The following is a 16,280-nucleotide window of genomic DNA, read 5'->3' on the forward strand; positions in this document are numbered from 1 at the left end:
GGGCAAGCAAATGCAGTAAGTATTTTCACAGAAATAAATTTGCAATTCTAACAAAATTAGTGAGCCGATCGGAAACCAAGCGCTGCAACAGTAGTTGGCTTTATTAATAACGAAGAAAATAAACCAATGTTTTTCGACGTTTTTATTTCTTTGGGCGGTATAATCTGCTTTCTTGAAAGAAATAAAGTTTTTCTTGGATGAGAATATTTGTCGTGCTATTTTTTTGTTGGTTTGTAAATCTTATTAACTGTCTATTAGGGTCATAGAAACTTTATTTGTCTTCTCGTAGCCCGGATATGCCTAATATTTTACGCGTTTCGCCTGACAGTTTTTTCCATTGTGCCATCGTGTGTGCTGTCTTCCTAACTTTTTCAACGTAGATTTTTCTGCTCGTTTCTTTTTGCAGTCAATAGATAGGCAACACAACTCAGTTTTGACTAGTCAGACTGCTTAGGAGGTTTAACGTGCCGGCGCTCAGGCAATGAGGCGCGCCCCATAGTGGAGGGCTCCAGATTAATTTTGACCACCTGGGGAACTTGAACGTGCGCCGATATCTCGAACACACGGGCGTTTTCGCTTTCCGCCTCTATCAGAAAAGAGGCCGCCGCGGTCGGAAATCGAACCCGCGTCCTTGCGCCCAGCAGCACGAAACCTTAACCACCGCGCCGGGTAGGGTAAAAGTTTTGATCTGACAGCTCTGTGCATCTGTTGTGCCACACACTGCCCTTTTTCACGGCTGTTGTTGCTGATGAAATGCCTGGCGACAGGTATACCATTTGCTCCAACGGCTAATATTTAAGGCAACAATGTAGCGGAGAAACGTTGCTAATATTCTTACTGGTTTGTTAGCTGAGGGTGAATATTCCCATTTTTATCGCTGTAGCTGCACGGCGGGGGAAGCATAACTCTTGAACTGACTTCAACCAACAAGTTTTGCCTGATTATTTCAGCCTTCTGTCAATGCCCCCAGACTCTTCGAGCTGGCTGGGCGAAGTATTCACATTCGACGATTCAAACGCTGAACATTTGCTGAATCCCTGCACAACAACGAGGCACAGAACAGTTCCTGCTGAGTTCGGCGGTTTTTACACCGCCCATACCGTCACTTGCGCCAGTTAATGCCCATCTTTTTGGCAGGACGCTACATGTGTGGGAACCACTGTACTCCCTTAGGGTGGTTTTCTGCATGAGTTTGGCGTCTTTGGTTTAGACAGATGCTCAAGTATGTTAGGGATAATATGGGGCACCGCGCTCTCCCTCAGGGTCCACCTGCCTCGCGGTATCCTTAGTTTTATCGTTCACGATGTGTTCTTAGCAGATGACGATGTCTGAAGGCTCACAGTGAATGCCACAAACGTATGTTTATGACGTAACTTTGAAGTTTTTTCCGCGGAATCGCGCTTTTCCACGCCTTCAATCCGTCAGGATCCTTCGGCGACTTGTAGAAATGCCGCGGCACGGACTTTGCCGCTGCCGAAGCATACCCCCAACGGCAGTCCGGCGCGGAGCACGTCAACAAACCCCACCGACACTTCAGAGATCCGCTAAAATATGTATGCACGATGACAGCACAGAGTTAATGCGCTAATAAAGGCGTGATGGACAGCCGAGCACCAACAGCACACCGAAAACACATGGCCGGAGCGAGCCCCGCTCCTCAAACTAGATCTCAACGCAACGCCAGCGCCACCTCTCGGAGTGGCGACAAAATGGTGTCGCCTCTCAAGGCGCAGTTTGCCAACTGAGTTAATCTAAAAACGTTGACATTAGAGGAATGGAAAGACGATTGGAGGAGAGTGGATTAGGCTTTGACTTGTCGTACCGAAGCAATGGAGAGTTGGTGGAGCAACGGATTCCGGGATGCGTGAAATAAATTGCCCGGACGCTCAGACGCGAAAGGGAGAAAAGGAGGAGTGCGAGTGGGAAAGGCGAAGGGCGCTTGGCTTTTCCGCCGTTGTGCACACTCCCCGCGCTCTGGGACCGACGCCCCTGCCGGCGTTGAATATCGCCGGAGAAGTGTGCGCTCTGCGCTAGCCTCTGCTCGGGCACTTTCGTGAAGCGACAAGTGTATCAATCGGCGTGTTTTATTTCGCTCTCTGCGACGGCCGCGCTTTGGATTTAACGCTTAATCCTTCGTATTCTAGCGAAGTTACGAGTGCTTCAACCGTGCCTGTGTTGGATATTTCGCGTTCTCTTACGTGAAGCGGCAACTGTTTGGATACGCAGTGTGCGCTCTACTGTATCCTCTCCTCATGCTTCAACCGTGCCTCTGTGCGTGATTTCGCGTTCTCGGGTGTTGGCCGGCGCTGTAGATTTCGAAGTGCCTCAACCGTTCGCCAGTCGCCGCGTAGTTGGAGCGGCTGTTTCTCAAACGTAGATCTACCGTTCACCCTACATGTGATCGGCTCAACCTTTGGCCCGGAAATTGCATTTTGTGCCCCGATGTTTTTCTGTGATAGCGCAAACGACCATGTTGCTTTCGTTCTTTTTTTTTCTTCACTAGCGTTCCGTGCTGACGAAACGGCAGTTGTAACTCGCCAAAGTTTCGGCAGGCGCAATGATAACTGGCCTGAGTCCTTCAATGATTTACTACTGCTCGGACGATTTCCTCAGTCAGACAGGATGACCCTTTGGTGTGCGCTTCCGTTGCTAAATGTGTTGTTCCAGGGTTAAAATCTCTTGTGACCCCCCACCCCCCTTTTTCCTTGTCGCTGGCGACCGCTTAGGAAAGTGTCTGGTGTGCAAATTCAGTGTACAGCTGGCCAATTGCAAAGCATGGGTGTTATTAAGCTTGTCACAGAGCCTTTGAAGTGATGACTATTGCATTCCTAATGACCAGTTTCCCAAAAGACGCTTTCAGAAGGAGCATATTTAAGCAGTTCTGCTCTCACTGTGTGAATTGCAAAACAGGTGAAAACAATGTGCTATGGTGGCTGTATTTGGAAGAGTTAAGTGTACATTGCATGTGTTGCTGCGGACCAGCTTATTTATTTATTTATTTATTTATTTATTTATTTATGACATACTGCAGGCCCCACACAGGACCCAAGCAGGAATCACTCAAATATAAACAAACCGACAACACAGTACAGTAACTTGTAAAAACATACTGTCTCAATTTTCTATATGTTCAATCCCATCAATGCTGCAGACAACAGATACAGGCAGATTATTCCAGTCGGATATGGTGTGTGGGAAGAAGGAAAATTTGAAGACGTTTGTCTGGCGCTGCAGCATTGAGGCATATATTGACACGGCTAAGACAGCAAAGATATTTAGATATGTCGATGATTACATGATTGTTACTAGGTCGGTGAAGCCAGAAGAAGTAAACCTTTTAGTCAAGACAGTTAAGAAAACATTTCTGGAGTGCTCTGACGGCTTGGAATTCACTCATGAATTACCAAATGATGGGTCCTTGCAGTTCCTCGATGTGTGTTTTAATTTCTGTGGAACACGCGTGTGTTGGGCGTATCAGCCACGGTCAAAAAAGGCAATTTTGGATTATCGTTCAGCGCATTCGAAGATAGTGAAAAGGGGTATTAGCGTTAGCTGTCTTCGCGGTGCCCTCGAGAAGTCTTGTCAGCACCAAGTCGCCGATAGTGTTCAGCACCAAGTTGCACGTTTGAAAGATGCCGGCTTCCCTCGGGAAGTAATAGCAGCAGTGGTTGAAAGCCTATTGCGTGACGTCAAGTCAGGGGCACGGCGTCAAGGGCGATATGAACCTCGCAAAGAAAGGAGGCCTGTGGTCGTCCCTTACGTGCACAATTTCTCCAACCGCCTTAAAAAGGTGGCGGGGAAATGTGGTGCCGACGTTGTGTTCTCCGCCCCAGAAAAACTAGCACGAATGTGCTCTGCTGTGAATGGCGAGAAGGGTAACCGAAGAAGAGGCATGCCACGCTGTTTGTTGGTTGCAAACAAGGTGTTGTATACGAAGTGCCTCTATCTGGTGGAAAATGCTATATTGGGCAGACTGGTAGGTGCATAAATGACAGGCTCTGGGAGCACCGTACAGCTGTTCAAGCGCTCGCTGCGGGGGGCCATTTAGCTGACCATTGCCGCCGCTGCCGGTGCGTTGCACACAGCTGTGTTCCAATTTACGAGAAGACAGTAAGATTGTGCTGTTTTAAGGACCAAGCCAGCCGTGAATTGTTTGAAGCGTGGTGCATCATGAAAGCCGGTGAAAAGTGTGTAAGCACGGCATCTATTAGTTCATCAAAAAAAGAAATAGATTATCTGGATGCGAACTTGCCACGTGCGTAACAAAATGCACCACTTGACCTTGTCTTTTTTCTTTGTGCTTTCAGCATGTTCACGCATGCGCCCTTCCTGTATATCTTTTGATGTGTGGAGTAAAAATTTCAGTTGATGTCTAGCGCTAGTCCTGTGTGGTCTCTACTTTTGTCCCGTCTTTACCGCGCTACTTGACCATGTTTCCCCAGAAACGCCTGTAGGCGCTACTCACCTAGGAAAAGCTGCTGAATATGCATGCGCCATTGATCAAAGCATTTGAAAGCCATCCTGCTTCGTGTTGATTGTGCTAATTTTCCTGTTTCCACTGGCTGCTTTATCTGTATGTCACTAGCTAGGTACAGTACTACCGTCTCTAGTGCACCCACATGCATGTATTTTTGTGGCTGTGTTTCTAGGCGAGACAAAACATTCCCACGAAATCGACATTGCAAGAAAGCCTGGGATGAGGCATCATATTTTATGTTTACTGGCTGATGTTTGTGTCTTTTAAAATGCTCATAACCAGGAAAAGTTCTTGCACACACTCATTTTAAACTTGCATAACCCTGCATCAGTGTTTGCTTCAGAAGAACACTTCGACTAGTTCCACCAGTCTTGTCTTGCCATTCGCAATCAGTGATGCCACAAGTTGTCTGCAGAACAATGTACAGGGCAGCCGTGCCTGTTTTCACGACGGTTTGCGAATTTTCATGCACTAATAAAGTACTGCTGCTGCAAGTCGCATATTATACCCCTGTCACACGGGCACTTTCAATCGCGATTGAAGTGAATCGCGATCGAGTTTTCGAGCGCGCTCGACGTACTGCCGCTGCTACACGGCACGTTTCAATCGCGATCGAGAAGTTGCACGGGTTGCACTTGTGTACGCCAGATGGCGCTAACAATGTACTTGCGGCCGGCGTCTGGTAACTTCGCGTGGTCGTAGCTATACGTAACTATGTAAATATTACCTCACGCTTATTTGGGTCAAGTTATTTGACACAATTTGTGGCGTTAGTTGAAGTTATCACATTCTGTGCCATTACTCAGCGGGGACGAGAGTATCACCGCTTTCGTTCGATCGCGCTCGGAAGCCTCGATCGCGCTTGAGAAACCAGGATTGAGTTCGAGCGGGATCGAACTCGATCGCGATTGAAACTGCCGTGTAGCAGGGACCCGATCCGGATTGAGCTCGATCCGGATCGACTCAATCGCGATTGAAAGTGCCCGTGTGACAGGGGTATTATTTGTATTCACAACACTGCAATTACCGATGCTGGCCAACTTGCTTTTGCACTTTAGTGTCTCTTTAGGCGTCTATAGTGTACCGTAAAACCATTAGGTCCCTCCTGGGCAGATGTACTGAACTATGCTCCTGTGCTATGTCGCTTGTGCATCCCAGTAGATTTACTTCATCATTCTCTTTTTAAGCATAGCAGCAATTTTTGAGGTGCAAAAAGTGTCGAAGCATGAAAAAGTTCAGTGTAGTTTTTTGTGCTTAAAATGAGAGCTACTGTATTTACTCTCATAATGAACCCTCCCCCCACTTTTCTTGCTGAGAATTTACTTTTTTGTCACTGAATAAAAAATGTAGCGGGAATATGTCTTATTTTAAGCATGGTTGCTGATGCTGTAGGCAATCACAGTAACGTGATATCGTGCTACAGTACGCGCAGAAATGCTAAAAAATTCCCCCGAGGGGGAGAATGTGAAAGTGCGAATGCACGGTTGTCGGCCCGCTTGCGGCGCTTGCGCTCGGCCCCCGCAGCCCACCGCCTCGCCGCCTTCTCTTCCATCTCTTCCATCGGATTTGTAGTATCACGTGTACACCACGCAGTTATCAAGCCGCTATAACGCCGCTGAGTCGCCAACGCACGCCGCTGACGACGTAGTTTGAATGCGTTAAAGATATAAGGCGCGTCACTAACCCTGATATCAGCGTCGCGTCCGTGGCTTGGTCGGTAGAGCGTCGCGCTGCGGCCGCAAAGTCCTCGGATCGAAACCTGGCGCCGGATGCTGTTTCTTTTTTAAATATAGAGGAGCACTGCGGACGCCGCCGCCGCCGCCGCCGCCGGCGGTGGATGGTTTGGGGTCGCTTATAAAGTGTTAAAATGCATTCCAAGAAAAAGAAATCTCATCCGTAGCCGGAGACGTGAGCGCGAATGCCGCGGCTTACAATTTAAAAATTGCGCTTTTGCGGTGCGCCACCTGTTGAATGCAAAACAAACCTTGCGCCATAAAAACGTTGCGGTGTGCGAAGTTCGAACAAAGCACCAAACGTACTCCGCACTCCTTCCCTGCTATTTGATGTTTAGGCTGGTTCTGCCGGCGTGCGAACAAAGCAGTAAACGTACTCCGCACTCCTGTGCTCTTGTTTAGGGCTCGTTCACGGCACCAGCAGCATCAGTGGCGTAGAGTTTGCTGCAATTTTACGGTTTTTTTCTAGTTCGACGACGAAGTAGCAGTTAATTTCTTCAGCCGTTGTGACATGCGCGGGCGCGACCAACCTTTCGACTGCAAAGCCAGCGTCGATAACGTGGACGTGCTTCGTGCGGGGATGCGTACGCTGGCGTACGCATGGCTGACTACTACGGCGAGGCAACCGTGCGTCGTGGATCGTCGACTGGGAGCCCCCAACCCAACGAGGTACAGTGGTGATCTCGCCAAGGGTGAACACGGGAGCGCGGCCACGCGCTCCCGTGTTCACGGTGGCTAGAATGAGAAGGTGTGAAAACCGGCCGCCCGAAGCTGGCTCACTTGCGCGTGCCTCCCGCGTGGCGGCGCTGTAGGTATCGGCGCGGTAAGAACGGCGTCTGCTGCGCCGCCGCGCGCATGCGATCCTGGCTATCCTGGCTATCCTGGCCGCGCCGCTGCCGTGTTTCGGAGCCCGCAAGCTTTTCCCACGCGCTTAAAGCCGCTTAATGTGTAACCTAAGTGCTCTTTCACAGTTATGGTCACCGGCCATTATACTGAGCTTGCTTCTCAGCACTATACGAGGAGGAACGGCGTATTTTTGCATCAATCTTTGCGAACCAAGCGGAGTATAACGCTTCTGGAGGTTGAGGCCTTCACTTTAAACAGAAAAAAATTTCGAGGTTTGGTAAGGTGCACCTGTATTCCACGCGATATTACAGGGTCCTGTTAGAGAAAGTAGTGCGTACCGGTCTCGGTAGGGAGGCTTCGAGGTGTGAACTACTGTAATCCTCGGTTTAGCATACAGGGCGCATAACGCGAATTCTACCTATCGATCCGTGTATTTTACAAGCAATATGCTGCAACCACTAATAAGAAAGTAAAACAAGTTCGTGATAACCATTTTATTTGCAAAGTTTCCAAATATTTACACGTTTGCAAAATATTTACTCACACAACTGAAGCAAATATATATTTACTTGCACTCTTTTAACTCTCAAGATATTTACAAAAAGCTACTTTACAAGACACAGGGCTTTAGCCTCTTGCCTTTCTTTGCATTTTCTTCTTGGTTCAGGCCCTTTAGTAAGAAATTAATTCTTGTATTGCAAAAAATCGCGTGAACCGTGACTGATTTTGTCAATGATACTGCGTGCTCTGAGCAGCCGATATGAGACACATCATGCATGTTGCACCTAGAATCGTAGATAAAATGCCTGGTGGTAGCATCAACTGCCGTTCCTTGTTCATGAATTTGGGTTTCCATTTCTGCCGACTGGCATGCTTCAGATATGTCACGTACTCTTGCGGCTCTTCTTGGTGCTAGGAGAGTCATGTGAAAAATCTGGCCGCCTTTTCCTTTCTTTAGGCAATGTCTTCGAAATGTATTTCGGAAGGTTCAGAAATATCGTAGGTAGCGCCTCGTCTTTCTGTCGAGGAACACTGCGGGGTATGTGAACTTGCGCGTGCCGTTCACAGAGTGCGTGAAATCCCGGATGATAAACCTGCAGGAGGTACAAGCCAATGCTTTAAATAGAAAAAAAAACATTCCTGAGATCTGCATCGCACTTCAATAACTCGCGCAATGCATTTTTTCCCCTAGTAACAAAATACAAATACCTATACAGACAGAATTTTCATACAAATGCCTACACAATTTTCCTGCAGAGGCTTGTCAGCCCTGGGAATGGCACGAGCCCACTTTGAGAACTGTTCTGGCCAAGCCGGTGCGCGGAAAAGGGATACTTTCTCAACACACTTCGTGTAGACCAACGTTACTAGAATAAACTCAGTTTCGGAGCTCCGCATCTCCGCCAGCGGAGGAGGGTGGGCCAAACGGCGGTCGCGAGAACTAGCGGCGCTGCAGTCAAGTCTTGCGTAGGGTGCCTCGATGCGCGCCCGCTCCGCTGATTCGATATTTCGAGATGATTAGCGAAGGTATAGCGAATATATTTTTTTTACAATAGGTGACCACGGCGGGCAACTTCTCGCCGTCGTTGTTATACCGGCGCCGTGAACTTGCTGTCGTTGCGCCTACATCTGAACATAGGAAAAATATGCGAAGTACACGAAGGAAGTGTACTCAAGTACGAATGCTCGGCACACTTACGGCACTGAAACTATTATGCCGTACTTACATAGGATTGCCTGGCGCAAACTGTGTCATGCATGCACTCTGCAATCTAAATGTGATTGACCGATTGCTGAGGTTTCACGCGCCTGCGCTACACAGGCGGTGAGGCGCGCCATATTTTGGGGCTCAGGATTAATTTTGACCCCCTAGGAATCTTTAACGTGCGCCGAAATGTCGGACACATGAGCGTTTTCTCTTTTCGTCTCCATCAGAAAAGCGGCCGCCGCGGCCGAGAATTGAACCAGCGTCCTTGGGCTGCAATTTAAACATAAGGCTTATGTAGGAACAATCATTTAATACCTTGAAGCACAAATACACTATGTACAAAATGATGACGAACAACATAATCCATTGCAGTTGCATAATACATTATGTACAAAATGATGACAAACACTTCACTGCAGTTATAATACAGCTAGTGATGATTCCGCTCAAATGTTATTCATGCTAATGTGCATATATACAAAAAAGCTAATGCTGAATACAGTGTCTACGGGAGACTAACACCTGCACAAGTTTTGCTTCCATGACCTTCGGCACGTGTGACTGGGTACTGGCGTAGATGGATGCGTAGCCGCAGTCTTGCGTAGGTGGCTATTAGCATTTTGCATATTGCTTCCCTGTGGTCTGCGCAGGTATTCAGGCATGGCCGGTCGATCTTCGCTAGGTATTCTGTCAGCGATTTGAGCGGCGACTTCATCGTGTGTATACTGTTTGTACACCACGTGGTGACGCCCGTGAAGTGCTCCTCGTAGTTCTTCAGAGTGCGGATGACTTCATTGCTGGGATAGACCAAGTTGTGTCCGTCACTTACATACTCCTTCAGAACTGTTAAAGAGGCGTACTCATTGTTGGGTGCTCCAAGTAGGGCGTCCTTGCATTGTGAACAAGGCACGTACTTTAACACGCTTTTCAGAATGAAGCCTCCAAGGTAGTACAAAATGCAACATTCCGTTGAGGTTAGCCCTTCAAGGAACAAGACCTCAGAGTCGTCGATTTCTTCAGAGAAAGTTTCGGAGCACTGTTTCTTTGCTTGAGAGAGGAGGTCGACGAGGTACTCTCGATCGTCAAGCTCATAGCTTGTTGCTCGGGGTGTATGCAGGAACTGGCTCACACTCACAAGCCTGAGAGCACATTTCAAATCGTACGCCGTCGGCACTGGCTTCATTAGGCGGACGACAGAAAAAAGATTTTCAAGCAAGTCTTGAAGTAGCCTGCTCGTTAGAAAAAACTCGTAGCGGTCATCGCCCAGGAAAACTTCTTGCAGGCGAAGGACAACTGTTGTCGAAATGAGGAGCCCGGCTTGGGATGGCTTCCATTGAGAAGTGGCGCCCATATGCATGCCTTGAATGGTTTCTACTGCGAGGCGCAAGGTTTTCAGAGCTGCATAATACTTTTCCATGTTTCAGTGACTTAAAGCTAAAGAGGGGTGGCGTGATGACATCAAGGCATACCACTTTGACACCAGATCCATGAACCATGCGGTCGTTTCGGCAGCTGCTTCGAGTTTCCCTTCTTTTACCCAAAATCGGATAGCAGGTGCAGCTTCTCGAAAGAATTGGAGAGCTATTCCAACCTTCATTTTTGTGAAGTGGCCATTGCTCACATGAACCTTCGATAAGTTAGGGGCTACTTTAAGTTCCCTCTCTGCGTCGAAGTCCACCACTGCCTTGATGTGCTCCAGTTTGACTTTCGGTGACGGGAGTTTGTTGTCGAGCACAGTGGCCTCGCTCAGTGTAAACTCTTCGGAGCTTAAAAGTTGCCCCCGTAAGTTCTTCAAAACATGTGCTGCATCAGCGGTGAAAAAAAGCTCTTTACCGTCCAAACATGGATGTGGTATGGAGCACACTGTTGTAGAATTTCTGTGGCTTGAAAACCCGAATTCTCGCCACATTCCTCGATTTGCTGATCCCATGTCACACGTGACTGCACGTACCCTGAGGGAAATCTGGTTACAGCGCCGGACGATGTCGAGCACATAGTCTTTGAGCAAGGCACCGTCCACGTGTTTGCCAGTGAATTCATACCCGATGACCTGCTTCCACCGCTGATTTATCCCGCCCAACATGAACACCAGAGCCTTATTGGCGGGCTCGTCTGGCTTTGAAGGAAGTGTTGTACCCCCAAGGAGAACGTCTTCAGACCGATCCAGTTCAAACGCTGCAGCTATTTCCATCTCGTCTAAAAATAGCACACAGTCTTTTTCCACGTCTTCCATACATTCAGCCTTGCACTTGATGACATCAAAAACTTCTTGAAGGATTCCTGGAAGAAATCTCAGTCCCTGGATCCTCCGCGCCAAAGTCCGGCTGGATGGAAGAGGGTAACCCAGCTTCCTCAATGTTTCGTAGCCGGTCGTTCCGCAAGCGAACTTAATTTGCAAACCTTGTTTAACTGTCTCCGCAGACCACGTATGACCCTGGGTGCTGTTCTTTGAAAGAGCAGAAATTTGATCTGCATTCAAAAAACGTGAATTTTTTGCGAAATTATCAGCCTTGTTTTCAAGCTTTTGAACTTGCTTTTTGAGGCTTTGAATTTCGTTCTTAGCATTTGTGTGGTGTTCTTGAAGCATGGCGTATCTTCTTTCTATGTCTGCCAACTGCTTTTTAAGCTCAGCACAATCCCTGTGTGTCTCACTAGCTGTGAGAGTTTCATTTGTCGAGTTCGGAATTCCGCCATTCAAAGCACCTGGACTGTCGAGTTGGAGGTTGTCCGATGACGTCTCTTGTGATGCTGTGCGAGTTGGCTCGAGGAGCATTTCCGCTGTCTCTCGTGTTGCGTGAGCTCCTTCAGTGGGGTTATCCACCTCTTCATTGGTCGATGTGGGTTCAGGCTGGGTTCTCTCTTTGGGTGGCTTTCACTGCTTTGGAGCAACTGGAAGCAGAAAGATATGCAGACCAATGATAAAATTACGCACTAAGTTCAGGGAAACCGCGGTAATCAAGACAAAGAACGAAGCGGAAACAATGCACGACAAGAGTCTGAGCAATTACACTTATAATAATTCACTAGAGTGAGCGATTGTGCCTTTTCAAGTGGAACTGGATTAAGTGGATGCGTGAGGTTAAGTTTGTTGCGTGGGCTGATCGACACTACAATTTAATAGGTGGAACTGACTCCCGATAAAAGCAGGCCGGAGAAGCAGCATCGATACATATATATACATACATGCAGGCACGCATAACGTGTTAAAGTCAAAATAAGTGAAGCATGCCAGACCGATGGCTCAAATGCCACTGGAACGTTTCCGAGCGGCCACCTCTGATTTGTTAAGTAATGTACGCACTTAAACAAAAACACGCAGTGAATCAAACGGCAAATGCCTACCTCTGAATGGGAAAAGCGTTGGCACAGCATTCGGCTTCAACTTCTTCCATCCATCTGCCCGGTTTCGTTCGAAACAGGGTTCTTCAAAGTGAGCCTGCACGAAAAATTGTCAATATAGGTGCCTTATTCTTCCGTGAAATAAAAATAAATTACGTTAAGCCAAGAAAATGGAACAAACTGGCATCCACACGCGTATCGGCTCACATACGCACACATTCACAATAGAGGTGTAATTCAAACATTTCTTTTCACCTCCATGCGCTACTTTTATGACGTGATAAGCGAGATTAAATGTCTTAAATATCATAACAATTTTCGTGCACAACAACATGTATAACAGACCTTCACTTGAGACAATGCGGAGAAACGCGAGCATAACGCGTCGCAGGCAGTTTTACGCTTCAGGATATATCATTCTACTGTCAAAAATGGGCTTTGGGGGAATTAAGCGTGATGCGCCGGGATGGCGCTTCGGGACTGAGAAAGATCGCACACATTTTTACAACGCGCGCGTTATTTCGTGATACAATCTGCAAAGCGCCGCACGTTTCATATCGGCCCCCCGCTTTAAGAGGCTACGTCCATTTGCTACAATCAAATATCAAAAGGCCGCAAAAGCATGATGAAACCTCCAACATAAACACATAAAACTGTACGTCTGGTATCTAGAAACAGTCACACCGACAAACTGACAATAGCCCCAAATGCACTTGGCACTGGTGACAAGCCGGGTACTTACACTGCATATGCAGGAGTAGTTCGTCGGCTGCCACTTGTCCCGCTTTATCTTCACTGTCCACAGAAGCCGTCTTTTTGGGTCTCGCGGAAACGAAAACATCCTCCAACCATTTTTAGCACTGTTTGAACACTGGGGAACGCAGCACCCAGGCATTCTGCAAAGCGACTGTGTGAAGAGTCCCGCTTTCCGCGCTCCTAGCGCGGGAGTCTCCGGGAGGGGAATGCAAGAAAATGGCGGCGGCGCCTCCCGAGAACCGGTCTTGTCGGCGACGACCCCTTCAAAGAGTATTTTTAGGACTCCCCATACGTATGAACAGTGTCATGGCAACTTTTGACGGGGTTGTGGAAACAGGGAAGCTGTAGAATTTGCTCACGCACAAGATGTCTCATAACCACCTGAAAGCATTTTTTGGTTGCGTAAAAGGAAAGGGGTGTCAAAAAACAACAACCCTACTACCTTCCAAAGGAGCTGCATAAGGCAGTTGTTTAAGCAATTCCATATTAGCCGTACGCGATTAAATATGATCGAATACGCATTCGAGGGCGTAATGCGTATTCGCTTGAAACATTCCAAAAGTCAGGTACTCGGTGGAAGCAACAAAGGGGTGTATGATTTTTATTCACCCGGAATTAATTCAAAAGGCTGTAGAAGGTGAGGCCAGCCCGGCGCACATAAAAATTCAGCACAGGAACTCTACACCGGAAGCTGGTTAACGGGACCTCCCAATGATGACGTTCACAAAAACTGTCGTACTGCTTTGCGGGCCGGAACGACCACCCTCACGTGTTTTGCCTGCAGCCAGGCAAAACAGGTGTTGTTTTGCCTGGCGAGCGTCGGCGTCAATAGCGGGCGCCTCCTTCACTCCAGATGGTTTTCATTAAGATCGTCGGTGCAAGTGCGCGTGCTTTGCAGCGACCAACATAATCATTACTAGTAACGTTGGCAGCGAGTGTGTACGCTTTGCTCGTCGGTCATTTTTGGAACTGTGTTCGGCCATGCGAAGGAGCTTGCACGAAGACACGTACGTCATGTACAAAGCGTAGTGAGGAGCAAGAGATTCATCCACGGTTCGGCATGCCGACTTGCTTTGCGCCGGGGTTCAAGAGCGGCTACCGCAACGGCTACTCCACTTCACGCCACTTCTTCGGGCCACCAAAGGACCCTACGGAATTCAAAAGGTGGGAGCAAGCTTTACATCGCAAAGATAAAAAGCTAACTGCGAAGTGCAAAGCCTGTGATATTCATTTTGAAGATGACGACATTGTAAAGCACTACCGTCATGTTGTTGCCGGACAAGAAATTTTGATAGCACGCGGAAAGTGGGAGCTCGCGCCCGGTGCCATTCCACGTTTGTTCCCAGCACTTCCACCCCATATATCGAAGCCGAAACTTTCGGGATCAAGGCGCAAATCACGCCAAAAACGCACGATGTCCCGCAAAAGTCCTGTGCCTAGTTCTTCGGCGGAGGAGCCGCCGGAAGTAGAACAGCAAGATGAAAGGCAAGCGATTATTAGCAACGCTGGCGTGACTCAGAGTTGCCCTGGCCTCACGCTGCCAATGGACCTCTCCCTGTATGTAAACACCGTGACGTCACGAAGCGCACGTGCGCGACGGGTGGCGCCTGCTGGCGGCCGCGAAATGCGGCTTCGGTTGGCAGAACGCGCCTGCGCCGGCGGCCCGGCCTGGCCGCGCGGTGCCCGAAAGGAATGATGTGCCGATGGTTCGGGCCGTCGCCCCGTCGCTGGCCGCCTACATTACAGGTGGGGGTCTAGCTATCCTAGCTGCGGACGTCGCACCTCCATGTAGCTTTCTGCACCAACAACCTCCGCAACACTTTCGTATATGACGAGTGACTCTTTCGGATAATCAGTGCGTGACAGAACAACATTAACGAGTCATTCTGGAGATTGGTGCGTTTGCGACGCGTTGCAAGAATGTTTTGTTATGATGCTTTATGTTAGGACACATACCAAGGAAAGCTCATTCATTGTTGTTTTCGAGGTCCGCTTAAGCTGAGCGCGGTGCCTCAGGCAGCGTATACGCTCCCTTCTTGGTATCTCTGCGTCGCCCGGATACAGTGGCTTACGAACTATTTAATGTCGAGGGGGAAAAGGAAAGGTAAAGCATGAAAAGATTAACAAGTAAAATTAGCGGCAACGAAACAAAAATACAAAGAGCAAAAACCAAAAAATTATTCAAATAAAATTATCGCGATGATGTCGTGCTCTACGTAGGTGACCGATTGTTTTGTTACATTTTTCCCCAGTAAAATCGCGAAACGGCTCATCGCCATTGTGAGAGTAACATAGCAGCCACATATTGTTAGTGCGTATAGCTTGCGACAGTGGCACTGAAATAATTATCGGTACTCATTATTTCATGATAGCTAAAGTTAGTGTCCTTGTACACCCGCTGAATTCGCCGGCGTCGGGAGGCCGCAACAAAAGAATACATTCACTGAGTTCGTACGCTTAGGGCCAACAGATCACGAGTTTTTTCGAGACGCGTGAGCGGCCCATCTCACGCTGAAGGCATGATGCTACATGCATGTGAGCACGGCAAGCATATCAGTTTTGCCGCGTCCTCAAGGCATAATATCTTTGATCAAGGTAAAACTTTATTGCATTTACAAGCAATGAATTTCGTTCGTCTTGAACAGATCTTCCCATACGACCAAACTTGTCGTGGTCGATTTGGCGGCAGGCGGCTATCGCGGATACTTCTTCGAAACATTTATTTCGCGTAGCTAAGCAGGTCAGGGGGTCAGGCATTCATTGTATTTTTAATACAGTACTCTATCTCATCAAAACATGACAATATTTCCCAGCAAGAAAGTTTCCATCTGACCCCAACCCCCGGTACTATTTCTGCTGGTGCTGCATGATAGCAGATGGTTAATAAACAGCATCATTTCATGGCAGTAATCAGCGCGGACTGCCAATGTAGACGATATGACTCCGCTTTGAAGAACAGCAGAAGTTCGAGACGATGTCGCTGCTTGGGCTGCTCGCCTCTTTGGCGCATTGCGCGCATCCACAATACCTGCCGAATTTACCTGTTTGGGGACGCGGCAAAGCCTGATGTCGCTGATTTTGCTCGCACGATTTGCTTAGCCGAGAGCACAGCAACCCACCGGCATCAGCAAACCTAACACATAAACACAAACTCCACTTTTGCGCGCGTCTAATGCAGCCTCACTGCATACGCGCCGCGCGCGGGTCCGAATGTTTTGCCAACCACCCTCCCGGCCACACCCAGCACGTGCGCTCGCCGTGACGTCACGGCCGCCGCGTGACGTACCCCGGGAGAGGTCCATTCATAAATGGTCAACTGTCACGCTGCCTACAAAGCAGTGGATTTTCGAGAGTTTTTACGACGAGGCAACGAACAAAAGGTGTGGAATATTTTACACTCGCCGGCTCGTGAATAAAATAA

Source organism: Haemaphysalis longicornis, unplaced genomic scaffold (assembly GCF_048455015.1).
Source record: "Haemaphysalis longicornis isolate Haplotype H1 unplaced genomic scaffold, Haemaphysalis longicornis Haplotype H1 scaffold_1, whole genome shotgun sequence".
Classification (NCBI taxonomy): domain Eukaryota; kingdom Metazoa; phylum Arthropoda; class Arachnida; order Ixodida; family Ixodidae; genus Haemaphysalis; species Haemaphysalis longicornis.